The 18,088-nt window shown below is 37.8% G+C and overlaps 1 protein-coding gene and 1 long non-coding RNA gene across 5 annotated transcripts in view; one reads left to right on the top strand and one right to left on the bottom strand.

The window, feature by feature from the left end:
* The window catches only part of LOC309482595, a 475,034-nt gene extending 472,229 nt beyond the window's left edge, over window positions 1-2,805 (bottom strand). Inside the window, exon 1 of the long non-coding RNA XR_014200331.1 lies at window positions 2,645-2,805. This is a non-coding gene — a long non-coding RNA (uncharacterized lncRNA). The remainder of the gene's footprint in view (window positions 1-2,644) is intronic.
* The window catches only part of sash1a (SAM and SH3 domain containing 1a), a 266,297-nt gene that overhangs the window by 13,057 nt on the left and 235,152 nt on the right, over window positions 1-18,088 (top strand). The window lies entirely within an intron of this gene.

Here is an 18,088-nt window from a genome sequence, read left to right as displayed (position 1 = left end):
TATGCCCACCATATTATTAAAACAACTCACCCTAGGATCAGTGTCCAGTTTCAAGTTCCAAGTGACCAACAGGGATAAGAAAATTAAGAAAAATGCCATCGTCATTAATTTACTAATAGTAAAGTTGACAAATAACAGTACCAGTTTATCTTGTAGAGTATGTCCCAGCTTCCAAAATGATGTTGCAGGCTTAGGCTTGTTTACCCAAGCTCCAGGCGAATATAGCAGGCCAGGCCCGTTAGCCTAGCCTCCAGGTTGATGTGTGAGACTCAGGCTGGTTTGCCCAAGCTCCAGGAGAATGAAGCAGGCCAGGCCCGCTAGCCTAGCTCCAGGAGTATGTAGCAGGCTCAGGCTGGTTAGCCCAAGCTCCAAGAGAATGTAGCAGGCTCAGGCTAGTTCGCCCAGGCTCCAATGAGGATGTAGCAAGCTCAGGCTGGTTAGCCCAAGCTCCAAAAAGATGTAGCAGGCTCAGGCTGGTTAGCCCAAGCTCCAAGGGGATGTAGCAGGCTCAGGCTGGTTAGCCCAAGCTCCAGGAAGATGTAGCAGGCTCAGGCTGGTTAGCCCAAGCTCCAGGAGAATGTAGCAGGCTCAGGCTAGTTAGCCCAAGCTCCAAGAGGATATAGCAGGCTCAGGCTGGTTAGCCCAAGCTCCAGGAAGATGTAGCAGGCTCAGGCTGGTTAGCCCAAGCTCCAAGGGGATGTAGCAGGCTCAGGCTAGTTAGCCCAAGCTCCAAGAGGATATAGCAGGCTCAGGCTGGTTAGCCCAAGCTCCAGGAAGATGTAGCAGGCTCAGGCTGGTTAGCCCAAGCTCCAGGAGAATGTAGCAGGCTCAAGCCCGTTTGCCTAGCTCTGTTTAGCCAGGACTAATAGGATCAGTTGGCTCAGGTTAGCTAAGTTAGCTCAGAGCAGAGGTATAGTGTCATTTTTAAACTCATAGTAGTCCACAATCTTCTTAAAAGTTCAAGATAAAATTTCCATATAAATGACTTGTACAACTTAAAAACTACAACTTAAAAGGGGTAAAATACTATGAAATCCATTTAAATGAAATCAGTCCAGAGAGAGACACTGAGCAGACCTTAGACTAGCTGCCATCTTGGATTGTTCATGTGTTGTAAATTGTAAATGAGTTTGGTAATGTGTGTTATATATATATATATATATATATATATATATATATATATATATATATATATATATATATATATATATATATATATATATATACTGTATATTTGTTTTGTTTTTGTTTTTAATCATCAAGGGTGCATTATATTGAACATTAAAGACATTAAAAATGTTACAAATGATTTCTATTTCAAATGAATGCTGTTCTTTTAAACTTTATATTCATTAAAGAATCCTGAAAAATGTATCACAGTTTTACAAAAATATTAAGCATCCCAGAGGATTGGCTCCATCACATAAATAAATTACAACTTAAAATGTATTAAAATAGAAAGCTGTTATTTTAAAATGCAATAATGTTTTACAGTGCAGCCTTGGTGAGGATAGACTTTTTTTTTTCAAAAACATTAAAAGATCTTACCAACCCCAAACTTTAAAATTGTAGTGTACCTGTATTTTATCTCTAATTTAATGAATTGCTTAGAGGACATTTTCAGTAAAAAGTAGCACAACTTTCCACACTCTTCTCCTATTTGTCTTTAAAGGTGAGGATAAGGGTTCAGATTGTGCACTGTAATGTTTTTTTTTATTTTATGAATTCAAATGGTTTGTCTTATTTATTTAGAAAATGACCCATTGCTTCATTGTTTGCTCAGTCTGTTTTGTGCACTAGTTTAGTCATCTGTTAAAATGCAGAATTGTTGGCATCAGTGATCAGATATTACGTATGGCTCCAAAGTGCAATATCTTTTCTGCTTTGTATAAATTGAGGTATAACACCCAATCAATTACACTAATGAGAGATACAGCCATAACCGTTCAGAGAAAATGAAACCTGTCTGCAGCTTAAGGTCAAAGCAGTTACAAGAAAATTTAGATAGAGACAACATGTCTTACCCTCGGGGGTGTAATAATGTTACCCTTCTGAGATTTGCAATTGCCAAAATCCACCAAGGGAATCATATGTTTTAGCAAGGTTCAACCCGGCACGATTTGAAGGAAACAATTTAGACTCAGAGACAGTATAATATGAAATGGAGAAATAGTAAACTTAAAGTGGCTGTAAATATGATATTGAAAGATAATCTGATAGTTTTGAGACTTTCTCTCTGCATTCAAGTAGATAAGAGCTGTATGTACCTTGGGGGTACGTTTGTCAGCTACAAGTACCTGTAACTTCACAGAACATGGCTTCTTGGGGGGGCGTTACTTAGAAGGCCATCAAGTGAACAGACTAGTTTGAAAGGGACTTGAAGAAACACAACTAGATGCTGTTAGGCTGTCTTGTTAGCATAGATTTGCTGCGGTTCTGTCTTGCTGTGACTCTGTCAGGGAGGGTAATTGAGTTGAGCTCAGAGGGGGTCAGAGGTTTGGTCTGCATTTGGTGTGTAATTAGATAAGCATAGTTCACCCACGCACATAATATACACACAGCGCTCGGACCCAGGCTTGTTTTATTTATTTGCTAATCACAACTGACACTCAGAGCAACAGCGCATCTGTTCACATCTTCCTACTTCTCCCTCTCTCTCTCTTTCTCTCTCTCTTATCTACTCCTGTCTGTTCCACTGACATACATTCAGAGCTGATGTGCCGTCAAATATGTCTTTGCCTGGTATACTTCCATCCTCTGCTATTCTAGTTTTCTGTAATTTTTCAGCTCTTTTATTGCACTGAGGTCACTCCACCACCATTTTAATAATTTATAATTTTGACCTGTATTATATTTTACAGTTTGTAATTCTTTATAATGAAGGTTGTATGCTTGCAAACAGCTATATGCACAAGTGTAAATATTGCATATTTAGATTTGGCATGCAAATGACCAACTTAATTTGATATAGGCTATTTGTCCTTGAGGGGCTTTTGAATAGCGCAGTGGCATGAACAAGCTAATGAACACAAAGCCAAACACCAAGGCTTTTACCATTAGGCTTTTTCCCTAATAAAATAAAGAATGTGAAGCCTTCAGACAAAATGATCTCAAGGAATGTATTGCTGCATGACTACTAATGTGATTTTTGGTGTGATTAATGTGTTAGATAGTACTTTCTCATTAATAAAGCGGAAGATGATATTCCGCTCATTGTCTAAATGAAGACGGATGTGCTACGTACGATTGGATTGTCCAAAATAATCAGAAAGGCTTAGAATAAAGGCTGTGTGTGTTGTCATAGAATGATCACCTCCCCATTCATGTCAGTGACATCTTACGTGAAATGGAAAGTAAACTGGGCTCATCCCTCTTGCATGGACAGTAGTGTCCTAGCAGTTAAAAGCATATCGCGGGTGATCTACTGACCTATATAGAAATGTATATAGCACCTGGATCCCCTCTCTGACTAACGTCCTCTGCACTTCCCAGACCTTTGCTCTGTCAGATTATAATGCTTTTAGTTTGTTCACTCTCATGTTCTTGACACTTGTTTCTGATTTCATTTTTGCTTGGTTTGTTAATGTCTATACACACCTTTTCACAGTGTGTTTTAAGTGGGCGGAAAACACTGCAGTTACATAATGCTGTAAGCTGTTGTTCTGACCACTCAGTGGAAGTGTGCACTGTGCACATTGTGTAGAGGTAAAGACCATTATACCACAGTGTGAGTGGGTGGCACTAGATTACTAATGCATAGAGATGCACCGATCGCCCAGCCAGGGACCGGAATCTGACTATTTTCTGCATGATCGGGCCGGACCGGTAACCAGACGGTCAGTCTCACGTTGGGTTGCCAACTGTCCCGAATTAGCCGGGACATCCCGTATTTTGGATCTAATTTATTTGTCTCGTACGGGACCTCCCTTGTCCCGATTAAATAGACTGCTACACTGATCTAACCACTGACTGATACAACCGCACCACGACACTTGAGAATGATCACGACACCGCATCATCCAATCACAGCCCACACTCACGCGCATCAGACTCTGAGTCTAAACTGAGAATTTATTATTCTTTTGGGACAAATTATTGTTTGATTTGCGAACAGAATCCGCTGCTGTCTGGTCGCTCCCGGTTCGATCCGGAGTTTCCGGACTCGCGCTAACGGCAAATCCCTTTCACTGTCCGGCCGGGTTTGATTTCGGCAAACAACGTGATTATTGTTCATGAGTCCAACATCCAGCCATGCAAGAAAAAATGAAATCTTCCTGAGGGAAAAGTATGCTATTACTTTCTTTAATTTCTTTAAAATGTAGTGTAGGCTATAATGTTTCAAAAGCTTTCTATTTCAGATAAATGCTATTATTTTGAACTATGGTTTGTGTGTAATGTGACTTTTTTGTGTGACCGTAACATTTTTTTTAGAATTAAATTGTACATAAATAGGTTAAGCAAAACAAATGTGTTTATATCTGAGAAAATTGTAAACACATACGAATCTGAAATGACTACTGTGTGATACAGTACAAATATTTTGAATGTCCCTATTTTCCTGTAAAGAACCACGATTGTCCCGCATTTTTCTTTTCTAAAGTTGGCAACCCATTTTGTTGCCAGCAGCACAGGCAATAACGTCAGCTGCACGTTCTCGCTCTCTTCTCTCCAACGGCGAAGTGACATACACTTGCCTCCTCTCACTCACTCGTCTCATTCGCTCCGGTTAAATAGTGCTTGTGTTGCGCATCATTTTTGTCATTCCCGCCTGTTTCGCGCTCACACTAAAAGCGTGCGCACTACTGATCTATATAAGTGGAGCGCACAAGCCGCCTCTCAGTCTCAAACAGCTTGTTTTTTTCCCCTTAGTTGGTCTGAACAAAAGTGGATGTTACTTACTTCTTCAGACGACATTTTCCGGTGAAAATTCTTATGTTGGTCATACTTCCAAAAAGTAGAATCTGTGATTGCGAATGACAGGATCCACACGAGCGCAGTGATTGACAGCCGCACATTCTCCTCAAAACATTGGATTCATCTGCGCTGTGCCATGCCGAGGCACAACGCACGTAAAGTTGATAATTCCGCGAATAACTGCAATTGCAGATTTCAAACAAAAATGGCGACAAAGAGGAAAAACTATGGACTGCAGCTTTAACTCTAAGCAGTAATCTATATTTAATTTTTACAAGAAGACTATCCAGTGTTACTTATTTTACATTTGATTACTTTAATTTCTGTAGTAGCCTAGGCTATTTCTTACCTGAATATACTGTTAGGCCTGCCTGAAAAACTTAAAGCCGTGTTTATTTCATCTCTCTCTTTATTCAATTGTTTTATTTGTGCTGTATTTGTTCTTATTTTATTACTGACTTTTTACTTTTTAATTTTGCATTGAAGAAAAGTAGATTTTTGTTTGTGTATGCTGTCAATTATAGTTCTTAGAAAGAAAATCGGTATCGGCAGGTCACACTTACCAAAAAATCGTAAATGGGAATCAGCCAAGAAAATTGCAATCGGTGCATCTCTGCTAATGCACATGTTTGTTTATTTACTCTCAATTTTGGTTGTTGGTTTTGTTGTCCTTGTTAACAAAATAATGCATTTAAAATGTACATTGTGTTTTTTGAGATTTTTTTGTGTTTTTGTCTGAAGGAAAATAGATTGTGATGGGGATCATTATGTACCATTGGGGAAGAGGGGAGGAACACAATAAAAAGGGCCTTTCAGAATTGTCCAAATATCAGTGTGGTGTGTATTTGTGTGAGTGTGCATGTATGTGTACAGGCTGTTGAGATTCAGGCTGTGTGCCTGATGGCCTGATGACTGTCTGCCTGCTGGATTTCAAAAACGCCACTGACTACAGACAGAATACTGATATTTGGGGCTCTCCATTAACTAGAAACATGTTGGGGACTGCTTGTGTAAGACTTGTTCAGACAGTAATGTAGGACTGTCAATCTATCAGATTAATTTAGTGCAAATAAATTGTTTAAAGACAAAAAAAAAAAAAAAAAAAGAAGATTATTGGGCTACTTATCAATTACATGCTGTAGTATTTCATTTCTTGAATCTTTTGAATCGCAAAATATCTCCGGCATCATATAAGATCTTAATTGCCATGACACTTTTTCCATTACATGATACAGCTGTGTGAAACTGACACCGTATATCTCTGCATGTATGTGGACTAGTGTACTTGTGTGTATATATAGGTGTGCAGAATGGATGGGATGGCAATGCCCATGTGATCAGAGCTATTCTGGGTACACACACACACACACACACACACACACACACACACACACACACACACACACACACACACACACTTGCACAATCATTTTACATAATCTGATGAAGATGCCACCAATGACCTCAATCAATTTTTCATAATCTAATGGATGCAACCATTGAACTCAATCAATGAATCATTTGTGTGACATGCAGTATATAAATTGTAAGCCAGATATAAATTGCTGACCTGAAAATAAATGTATTTGTTTGTTTGTTTATTTATGTATTGGCTATATCAGTAGTTTTGTTTTCATTTACGAATGTTCGGTTACGTATAAATATTTTTTATATCACAATCACATTAATATAATGTCAGTAGCAAGCGGCAACCTTCCGGTCTCTGTCTTGAATCCAACACGGAAGTGACTTAAACTGCAATTTAAAGAGTCAATCCCATAGAACCCCCATGTTAATATGCCCCAACTTTACAGCAAAAAAAAGTGTTTACAGCTTGGTACAAAAAGTGGTTTTGGTCTATATGGCTAATTTTGCCCTTCATGACAACTGCGAGGGGGGAGATTTTTTTTAAAACTCGTCTGTTTAAATTATAGAAAAGCCTTAATGTTCTGCATAATTAAGGGCGTGGCCACTTGAGTGACAGGTGGATTGCCCCTGCTGTCACCAGACAAGATTATTGTTAGCCGTCATATCTCCTCAGCTAGTTCCGCCTCTTTGCCCAGTTTTGGTTATCCGGGAGTGACTCGGTGCCAAGATGGCGACGGCCGGCTCCGCCCACTTTGGGCTTCAAAAATGCTCTTCAGAAACCTACAGTTGACGTCACAGACACTATGTCCATATTTGTTTTACAGTCTATGGTCAGTAGTCATACTGCAATGGATGTTACAATCAAGGACTCCATCACTCACTCACTCACACACCAACAAAAACTGACACTGGCAGTGACACGCACATTCATGCATCATCCTTACTTGTTGTAGTGTAAACACTCTGCAAGGCAAAGGCTTTGGAGTAATGCAAAATGCTTTACACAAAACAAGCATCACGTCTGGTTGCTCTCTGTCTGGGGAGATGCGTGTAAGATCCTCTGGGTTGTTCTGGGATTGCACATCTTCTATATTCGGCAGCAAATATATGAAGTTTGCTTCAAATGTATTCTGGCATTTACAGAAATATAGTTGCACAAATACTGTCAGGAATGCCATGGTTAAACACTCTTAATAATTGTTCCAACCAGACCGGATCTATAGCAGATCACTATTTGGGCTTGACTAATGCCTCTTTGCTGCAAGACTAGATCGCTGAGAGAGAGTTAGAAAACATAAATGGAGAAAATGGCAAGGGGTTTAGACACATTTGATCCATTTTTCAATGCTCTGCTCATCACTTTCCCCATTATATGATGAAGCATATTTGACCCATTGACCCACAATCTCCAATCCCCAGACAAAATTAAAGGCTTTCTGGCTTGGGTTGCCTTTTCAGACAGCTCATATATATTTACGGATTAGAGTTTGTATTTGCTCAGAGTTTGTATGTGTCTAGTCTGACAGTACTGTGGCATTACTGACATATATAGATTTATATTGGGTAAAAATTAATTGCTTAGTATGGCGCAAATATGTTTTTGGTATATTTGAATAATTCATGTAAGAAATATAACAGAACATTTAAGACTTAAACATTTATTTTTACAGGTTTTGTCATAGGCTTTGTCTTTTTTTGGTTTGCATAGCATGTTATTTTCAATAATTTCAGTCCATTTTACAATGACTGAAATGGCATATAATTGTAAATGACAGAATATTTTAGTTGATGATAATGTGCGAAGTGATGGAAATGTTTGTCAAACTGAAACATATCAAACTTTATTTATAGGCCTATGTCGATGTTTGATTGAGCTAAATAACCTGCTTGCAAAATGGTTCAGTTGAATTCCCTGAATACGTTGTGTATTCACTTCTATGTACTAATTTTTCTTCTAAAAACATTGTCAGTGCATTGTCAACAGTCTGTTTTAATTACAGTATTTTAACTTGTCATTCTAATTGTTGACTTGTATTTGTTATGGTTGTAATGGTAGAAATTGCAGACTTTTTTGTTGGCAGTTTCATAGACGAGATTAAAACTGTAAAATTGTAAAATCAATAACTGAATCTGAATACTATTGTGTGAGTTAATGTTGCTTTGGCACACGTCTGTATCTTTTTGTAATCCACTAAATGGAGATGACTTAGCATTTCAGGTATCCCAGCGTGCCAAGGTCAATATCTAAGCGCACTGAGCTCGGTGGTCAAAGGTGACTGGTATTGGACCACGGTTGGTTGCTCAGTGATGCGTGTGTATTTCCTGTCTGTCGCTGTGCTCATTTGTTAGAAAGTGTGTGTGCATTCAGATTCCCCTGGTCAGCACTCTGAGTAGTAAAAAGCCATTAATCTCTCTGGTTAATGATCCTGAGCTGCTGAACAGCTGTGATGGCACCCTTTACAGCTGAATGCAGACTAATCAGAACTTAGACAAAGAGTAAAATTTACCTCATGACTTCTGAAATTATAATAGAAGTCGAAATCGGTAGCCCATATTTTTGTGTGTGTATGTTTTCTGTATTGTTTTGTTTGACCAGACTGGCAATGTATACATTCTAAAGTAGGTGCACTTTTTCCCTCTCAATTGAATGATTTTTTTTTAGCCCTTGTGGAAGCAGAGGACACATTTGACTCCATTAATCACAGAGACCACACAACAAGACACATAAAAGGGTCAAAATATTCATAAAATGGCTACCAGCCCCCTCTGTCTCTTGTTCTTTATCACCCTCTCTCCTCTGTTCCTGACCTTGTCTTGTTTGAATTGCAGGGTTTGTGGATGTTTTTTGGTTGAGCTGTATTTAATCAAAACAGGCTGACTATAAGCTCCGAAACACATGACAGATGTTTACACAACAAAACTGAACCTGGGATCCATGTTTATTAAAGCCTTTTATTCAATGCTGTTTTATTTCCCCCAGTGGTTCTCAGGGGCAATATCATCACCACATCATTCTGTGGCTGTCGACCTGGAACAGATAGCGTATGACCTCATGAGAATAGGGATGTGTGTCTGATAAGACTGGATGACTTCTCCCAAATGGGTAGTGATGTCTTAGAGACGCTCTATGAGGTCATCCAGGTTAAGTGATTCACAGACAGGAATGCTGATAGTGACTCTGTGCTGATATTGTAAACACTCTCCCCGGTGGCTCATAGTTCATGGAAGGCTCATCGGCAGAAGCGGAGCTTGTCTTTTTGGTTATTTGGGTTACTAAGTGAGAAAGTCTGGGTTAGATATAAGCTCCAGAAATCAGATTAAACACTTGATATTTGTTATTTGAGAATTCTAGAATGCTTTTAAACAGAGATGGAAACTTGAGTATGCGATTTGGATCCGAGTTTCACTCAAGTTGCAAAAAACATGACTTGCGACTCGACTTGGACTCGAACAAGTGACATTTTATGATTTAATACAAATTTATCATCAAAAATGGTGTTTAATTAAATTAATTAATATAACTTTATCAATTTAATCAGTCTTTTAAAATGTAATCAAATGAAAATATAACAATTAATTTACAAAAAACATTGCTGTTTTATTTATTTTGCTCAAATAAGATGTTGCACGACATAACTGTATACATTAAAACGGGTGAAAAATATCTTGATTGTATGATTAAAAAAATAAAAATATAAAAGTGTATATATATATATATATATATATATATATATATATATATATATATATATATATATATATATATATACAATTTCTTTAAGAATTATACATTTTATTATACAATAGTTATATTTCTGTCATAATTTCTTCAAGTAAAACCAGACTTTTGTTTTGACGTTTTGTCGTGAAGATCTTTAGTTTCAGTTTCAGTGTGTATTTGATGGTAGTTTTTCTCAAATGAAATGATAAACAGCTTGTGTAGTGACTCTCAGAAGCAGCTCATGTCTTCATATTGAGACGCAGATGCTGAAAACACAATGAGTGTGTGTGAGTATGTGTAGTAGACGAAACTACGGCATTCATTCACACAGAGACAGAACATGCAGACTTAGAGACATGCACTGACTGGCTGTTGTCGCGTTTATTTTTGCTGTGTGAACCGAACCGAATTTTTGGCTGTTTAGGCTACTTGTCACTCATAGCCCTTTATCAACGCATATGATAGGCTGTTTATGATCAAGGGACGGCGCACACTTGAGAATTCTTCATGAATTCAAACTCGTTTCATGTCTATTTACATTTGAATGCATTTAAGTGAAATTATCGTGCGTTATGTATTACTTTTTTTTTCTTTCGTTATCGATAAAAGTATACCGTAGATAAATACGAGACAGTTTTATCTCCCAGACCTAACATTAAACATTTTGGTCGGACTTGCGTGTTTTTGTCACATTGTTTTAACCGCTTGAGGTATTACTTAAGCGGTTATTCCATAGTGTCCTCTCAGCCTCGACGGCAAGCATACTGCTGTTTGCCACTAATGCAGCATCTAGTCAACAAATTAATTACTTTATAATGATATGAAAACGTGTACTGTAGTGCACTGTATACATACCAGTTCGTTGTCAATGTTTTAAATCCGTATCTGACGTGTCCCGCTCTGTGCAGCGCACAGTCTCACATGTCAAAACAAACTCCACGAGACATTAGTGATTTTGCCTATAGAGGCAAAACTATCGTTATGAATTTTTGTAACAACAATCAGTTATCGGTGCCGATTAATCTGCAAAACCGATCAAGTACCTCTAGTAATGACAGCTGAAAATTCAGCTTTGGCATCTCAGGAATACATTTTGATCAAATCTGTTGCATCCCTGATATGCATAAGATACTTCTTTTAGAAACGTGTTGTTCAAAATCCCAAAATACTATCAATATATAGCCCCTTGCTTGTCTGTTTATTTGACCACGGCCTCACAGCTAGTGTGACCACCTGGTTATTGCTCTGTTGCAGGACAGGAGATGGGATTTTGCGGGACACGTGTGTGAGAGACTATTTGTGTGTTACTATTATACTGTGTATATTGATTTACATCTCTTTGGATGATAACATTTTCCCGCACCCTACTCACAGCACCCATTGGTCAATTGTGCAGATTATGTCAAAAAAGGTAGAATTGTTCCTTGGCATTGCTAGATTAATCTGTTGTGCTGAACATCTTGTTCAGTCCTGTTGTGCTGGTTGGATTCTGGTTTCTCATTATCAAGCTTAAACCTCAATGACCTCCCTGCTGTGTGGCACATTACCCACAATGCTCTGATGTGACCTCCCTCTGATGGAGGTTGGCATTTGAAGAGCACTTTTCCTCCTCTCATCAGACATGTTCTCTCACTGTCACGTTCCGGAAAGATCCATCACATAACCTCTCCTGACCCCCTGCTCGGTCTCTCACACTCATCCAGCAGACAGGGCAATATGCCTCCAATACTAGCGCCTCAGTAGATGGTTGTTTTTGTGTTTGTATGTGTGTGTGTGTGTGTGTGACTGTGACTGTGGCTGAAGTGATATTTATTCATACACTTACAACCGTCATCATCATATCTTCAAACAGGCTTTCTTCCTAACAGTATGGCAACCTCAAAGTCACCACCCCTTTATCAGCACCCTTTTATTTACTTTGTTTAATACTTATTTGTTTATAATACTACTTTAGTTATTTATAGACAAAGACAATTGTGTGTGTGTGTGTGTGTGTGTGTGTGTGTAAAACCTGTTGTATTTTCATCAGTGCGGATGCTAGGTTTATATTATTGCTGTTCATATTTAAGTGATTAAACTTACAAATTTTGGCTGGTGGGTGATAAAACAAGCCCACCCCTAGACTTGAAAAATATCTAGGAATGAGAGCTTCCAAAGTCACTCCACACAAGGCCGTTTTTGGTTACGGCCCTGGGCAGCTTTTTTCTAGCTTGGCTTTGGACCTTTTCATGGACTGTGATGACACATTTCCACAGTTATCAACATCGCAAATCTAGTAAAGTTTTTAATATTTACATTTAAAAAAAATGTAATAGACATTTAGGCCTATAGTGCTATTATAAATAGTGTGTTATATCACCCTGGCAGTAAATGACAAAAAACAAATTAACACTGCTGTGTGAGTGTTTCTAAAACAGCGGCTGAGGGAGTGATGGCAAATTTTACATCTTTCTCTCTTCTGACTCTAATAGTGTTGTCACGATACCAAAATTATTGTTTCGATACCGATACCAAGTCAAGTATTGCGATTTCGATACTTTTTCGATACTTTTCCTGAAAAGGGAGAAACACTCTCAAATATCACTGCTGTGCTTTATTTTAAAACCGGGACAACATTCTAATCATATAGCACACTAATAAATGAACATATGAACAGCAGATATATTAAACATTTGAACAAAATATGAAATATGAAATATAAAAAATAAATTAGAGCAATGACATTCAAGGAAAAAAAAAAAGATAAATTTAGCAGCATTATCTCATTTATCATAAGAAACATAAGAGCTTTATCTTGATTCTGAACTTTGAATAAAAATATGAACAGCGATTATATTAAACAATGTTTAATATTGGTAACATATGATAAGCCTCATTGGTGATATATTTGACATGTGGGGAGAGAGTTGTGGAAGGCCTATACTTCATGTTAAACATAAATATATAGCAGCAAAGACAACAATAGGCTACAGAATAATTCGTTCTGTATTGAGAGGTGCAATATTTGAAAATCGATAATATTTTTTTAAATTACATTTATATTGTATTTATGTCAAAACTTTCAAACATCAAAATGTCATTTATTAATATGTATTCGTGTCAAAATGACATAGAAACATCTTTTCCTAATCTATTTTGCCTGGAAACGCTTCCAACAGGCTTGCGTGTCGCGTGAAAAATAGGCGTCGGTTCTATTTCTAGCATGCACACGTTTTCCGCGCGTCTCGAGCTGCGCCCAGACGCGTGTGTCACGCAGGCAGTTAACATGGGAGCCGAAATAAAAACGGACACGACACGCAGCCAGTGTGTCTCCGGCCTTACAAATCATTCTTAGAAGTATGATACTAATAAATTAAGGAATCGTGACGTTTTTCATTTCCTATTTACTTTTGAAGTATCGGTGCACCGTGCAACAGAGCAAGGTAGGCAACGTACTTCCATATGTCACTCATCGCGTCATCTTTTTCTACGAGTCGTGGACCACTTGTGCTCGCACATGCAGCCATCTCGCTGTAGTGTTTTGTCACATGACACTGACAGCGGCAGGTTCTTTGCTGCGTGCGTCAGGAAAAAAACACAGACGTCCATAGGGAGGCGTTTTTTCAAAAAAAAAATGTAAGTATCGATACTGATAAATTTAGGTATCGTGACGTTTTTAATTTCCGAGTATCGCGATACTTTTGAAGTATCGGTACACCGTGCAACACTAGACTCTAATCAGTCTCTCTATTTATTTTCCCCTTCTTTTGGAGTGTCATATTGCTTTTTTTTTCTTCTTTTTTTTTTCTGTTAGAGCAAATGCAAATACAAAACTTATATTTGCAGGCGTCTCCCATTCGCCGCTATAGAAGTTTGCCCAACTATGATGGCTTCCGCTTTTGAGAACCCCAGTAATGTGAAATGGGTTCATTTATATCCATTCCTGGGGCCATATTGAGCCATTTCTTCCCCCTATAGGATTTTTGTAATGCCATGGAGACTTGACTTGGAACAATAAGCTACCACCTATCAACCCTGACAACATCTTTCAACATCCTAGCCATGTTATATATCCTACCATAGCTTCTTCTTTTTTTTTAATGCCATCATTCATATTTCATGATTCCCTGTGTTTGTTAGAAATGTAATTGGGTCTCTGGGCAGTGTAAAAACAAATATTTTACCTTACTTTTAGGAGGTCTTTTGGAAGCGCTTGTGACAGACGCCACTGATCACAGTCAACGTCATGTAGATAATTTTAAATGGGTCAGTTGTTCCCAAATGCATAAACATAGACAATGGATTTGTATGAAGACGCCACTCGGTGTCTGAATCTAAGTGGCGCCCTGTAGACGGGCGCTGAGATTCCCAGAGCAATTAACCTAATTAAGCCCACAGTTCTGATTGTTAATAAAAGCTGAGTGGAGAAGAAACTACCTGTCTAAGCAGCTATCTAAATGAATGTGTAGTCTGAGATAACACTGAATTAAAAAAAATCTAATTTACAAAACTTTTTTCTTTCTTCTTATTTAGATCTTAGAAGAGAATGCAAAATAAAAGCATTTTGGGTTGATGGTCCCTGTTGTGTAGGTGTATGTTTTTATAAGCGTGTTATTTGTCTGAGTGTGTCTTTGTACTTTCACTCTTTGTCTCTCCTCTTTGACTGATAGGGTTTGAAGAGCTCAGCAGAAAGGAGACATTAGTCTTCTTTAAAGCAGACAGGGTAAAGAAGTAATCCAGACCTTTTGACTGCTTCATCCACATGTCTTGGTGCATTTACTTGAGTGTCTGTCCCTATCTCACCTTGAGCCATTGGTTTATCTGTTTAAAAATAATAGTCTGTAGGATCTGTTCAGGGAAATGTCAAAGTTCAGGGAGATGTTAAAGTTTTGTCCATCACACACCCATCACACAACTCTACACCCTTGCTTCATTACGCATAACCATGAATATGCAAATCAGCCCTGCCTCCACTCACTCACACCAGCTCAGAGACCTGCTCGGTCAAATTTCACTCAAGTTATGTTGCACAAAGGTATCGTTCTTTACTACTTCAGACACATAACAGTAATTAATATGATTAGCCTTTTGCTTGACTACATTTTCAAAAAGCTAATAATGTGTTGCTAATGTTACACAAACCAGCTTCCCGTTTGCCATCTCAGTCTTCCTTCTTAAAATCAGCATCCTTAGAAACGTTCATAGAACGTCAGTGGAGAAAGGCATATAGTTTATCATAACATCATAATATGTATCAATTGACATAATTCCCCCACTATATTGCTAAAAGTACCCGATTTTTCATATCAACAGAAAAATATGCCGGGATAACCTGACTTCTCTTGAGACTCCCCTGCTTTGCAGCATAGTCATGCTAAAGCCTGCCTGCACATTGACATGATTGGATACAAGGTAGTTTGTGACGTAAGCAACACCAGCGATTTCAAACCACTTTTTTGAGACTGTCTTTGGTTCACTGCAGTTTTAAGGAGAAAATACTCAGCAATGGTGTTGACTTATGAATTTCCACATGGTTTGTCTGAAAACATTTTAAAAACACCACATAGTCATACAAACAACATTAAAAACCACCACAGGGGGTCTTTAAATTATTATTTAATTAGTGTGTTTGTTTTAGGTAATTTTTTCTGTAAATTGCCATGTGTTCTTTATTGATTGTTTACTTGACTCGAATAATTCCTTCCTAATCGTGCAGCAATATTTACTTTGAGGCAAGTGTTTTAGGAGAACAGTCTATAATTTTAATTTAATGTATAAATTAATAGTATAAAGCAATAGTATATTAGGTTTTGCAGGAGAAATGCTCTGCTAGATGGCTGCTTTTGCAAAGGTATCTAATGAAATTGGTGCTTGAGGACTAATACCAGTAAATTATTATAACTACCAGTTCAAGGAGCAGCTAATTAAGTACCCTCATCTCTAATAGTAACTATTACTCAGTATTGCCATTATTAGTATTCAAACGGGCTAACTGATTTTGAATTAGAGGTTATGTAATGCTCTGACTCAGTCTTATGGTTGAACTGAACTGGAAAAGCTCAAACAAAACCTCACGGCCTCTCCTGATGAACATTGGTAAATGTTGATGTGAGCTTATTTTGTTCTTGTTCTTATTATTACTATTATTTTTTGAATACCTTTTCCATAATCCATCTTACTGCAGCTCTACAAACCTATATTGAAAAAAAAAAAACCTGTAGTCATTTTTGTTTAGATGATTCTGTTCCTGCATGGATAATACAGGATGATGATGTTTAATACAGCACAAATGCTATACCAATTTGTTTAAAATAGTCGTCTGCCAGTCTTCCGCAGGAGTCAAGGGCTGATTATTGTCTTGTGAGGCCCCAGGACACCTCCCAAAGAAATTACTGTATTATAGTAATGAGAATCATGATGGAAAATAAACAGGTAAAGGAACAGTAAAAGTAGAAAATCAGGATGCAATATGGTAATTAGAATTGAAGGTGCTATGTAAACGTGTTTTGTCTTCAGCTATGCTTTCACGAGGCTGCATGCAGTGACATGTCTGTAGTAACTCTTTGTCAGTAGTAAAAGGATTTCTCTGGATAAATTCACAGTGTTGATGGCTTCTTCTGAGTGAACCCTTGAAGCATGAGAATATCTGTCAAGACTGTAGTAGTTAGCCCAGGCACAGACTCTCTTGTTTGCATTTTCAGCTCCATCAACAGCAGATGACTTACCATAGTCTTACTATGGACAGCTTTATTAATAGGTATTAGGATCAAAAACTATATTCATATTTTTAAATATTAAGTAGTATGAAATTTTCAGTTGGGTGAGACGTGGTATATAGCTTTAAATTTAAATAAGAGACAATATGTCTACAAATAAATGTTGTAATGACACATCAATTTTTGTGTTTCATCGCATGAATGCTGAACTGATGTTGGAGGGCAAAATGCCCTTCATTTCTGAGCAAAATGAAAGAGGATGACAAAGCCCCTGCTCTGGTTGGGCTTGGACAACATTCCTCTGGGCTCTTAAGGGGTCACAGAGGGAAAGGTCTATGTTGCTGACAGCACTCTAGAGAATAAAGAGAGAGCACTGTATCTTTATAGAAGAACAAGCAGACAATTTTTGAAGGGAAGTATATATTTCTTTTGAGGGAGATGCGTTTTGCCTGTGGTTCTGGGCTGGTATATTTGGTGTTTTTATGTGTTTGGTGTCTCTGCTCTCTTTCTTTTTGTTTTTTGTGGTTTGTGTGTGTGCTTGTACTAGCAGCAAATGACTAGATTTTTTTTCTCTCTTTCTCAGAATAGAGAGGTTTAGCTTCATGCTGAGAGTTGTTCAGACATCTTGCTTTAATTGCAAAGTTTGCTTCTAGAGAGATTTACTGTAGCCACTGGCTCCTGAATGCAGAACTCAAAACCACTGTTTCACCAAACTATAATACTGCACCGAGCCAAAAAATGCATTCACTGGTTTTCATCTCTGTACCTGTTAATATTAGGATTTACATGCACACAACTTTTCAATTTTTTTTCTATTAAATACTAAGATATTCTTCATAATGGATTGTAGGAGAGTATGCTATTGAATGCAATAGGCTATGAACAGCACTCTTTTATTTTAAAGTGCCCCTATTATGGATTTTTGAAAATGACCTTTCATGTAGTGTGTAACCTAGCTCTAAGTGAATGAAAACATCCTGCAAAGTTTTAAATCTGAAAGTTCACTGTATATAAAGTTATTGTCTTTCAAAAGTAAGAGTCGACTCTGAGTCAATGAAATTAATAGTTTTTCAAATGAGTCATAACCCGTTTCGTTATGACGTGAAGACAAAACATTAGCATATTGCGCGCGAAGACACCAGGGAAAACTTGAACGCCCTAACACTGCAGCTGATTACTGTGGATACTGTAGCATTATGTTGAGAAGACACTGTGCTCTACAATGTGAAGGTAAGGCCAGTTTTTTTTTTTTATACTGCCCAAGGACGAGCATGTGAAGAATCAGTGGTTAAAATTCATCTTTACCATGATATCACAGCAGTATAATCCTAAACTTTTGCTGTGTTCCCTTTATTTCACTGACCACAGCTTCTCAAATCTCGGAGTTCAA

Source organism: Leuciscus leuciscus, assembly GCF_965113295.1.
Source record: "Leuciscus leuciscus genome assembly, chromosome: 19".
In the NCBI taxonomy this organism is placed as follows: Eukaryota; Metazoa; Chordata; class Actinopteri; order Cypriniformes; family Leuciscidae; genus Leuciscus; species Leuciscus leuciscus.
Note: the sequence above shows the minus strand (reverse complement) of the source record. Positions and strands in the feature narration are given on the sequence as shown.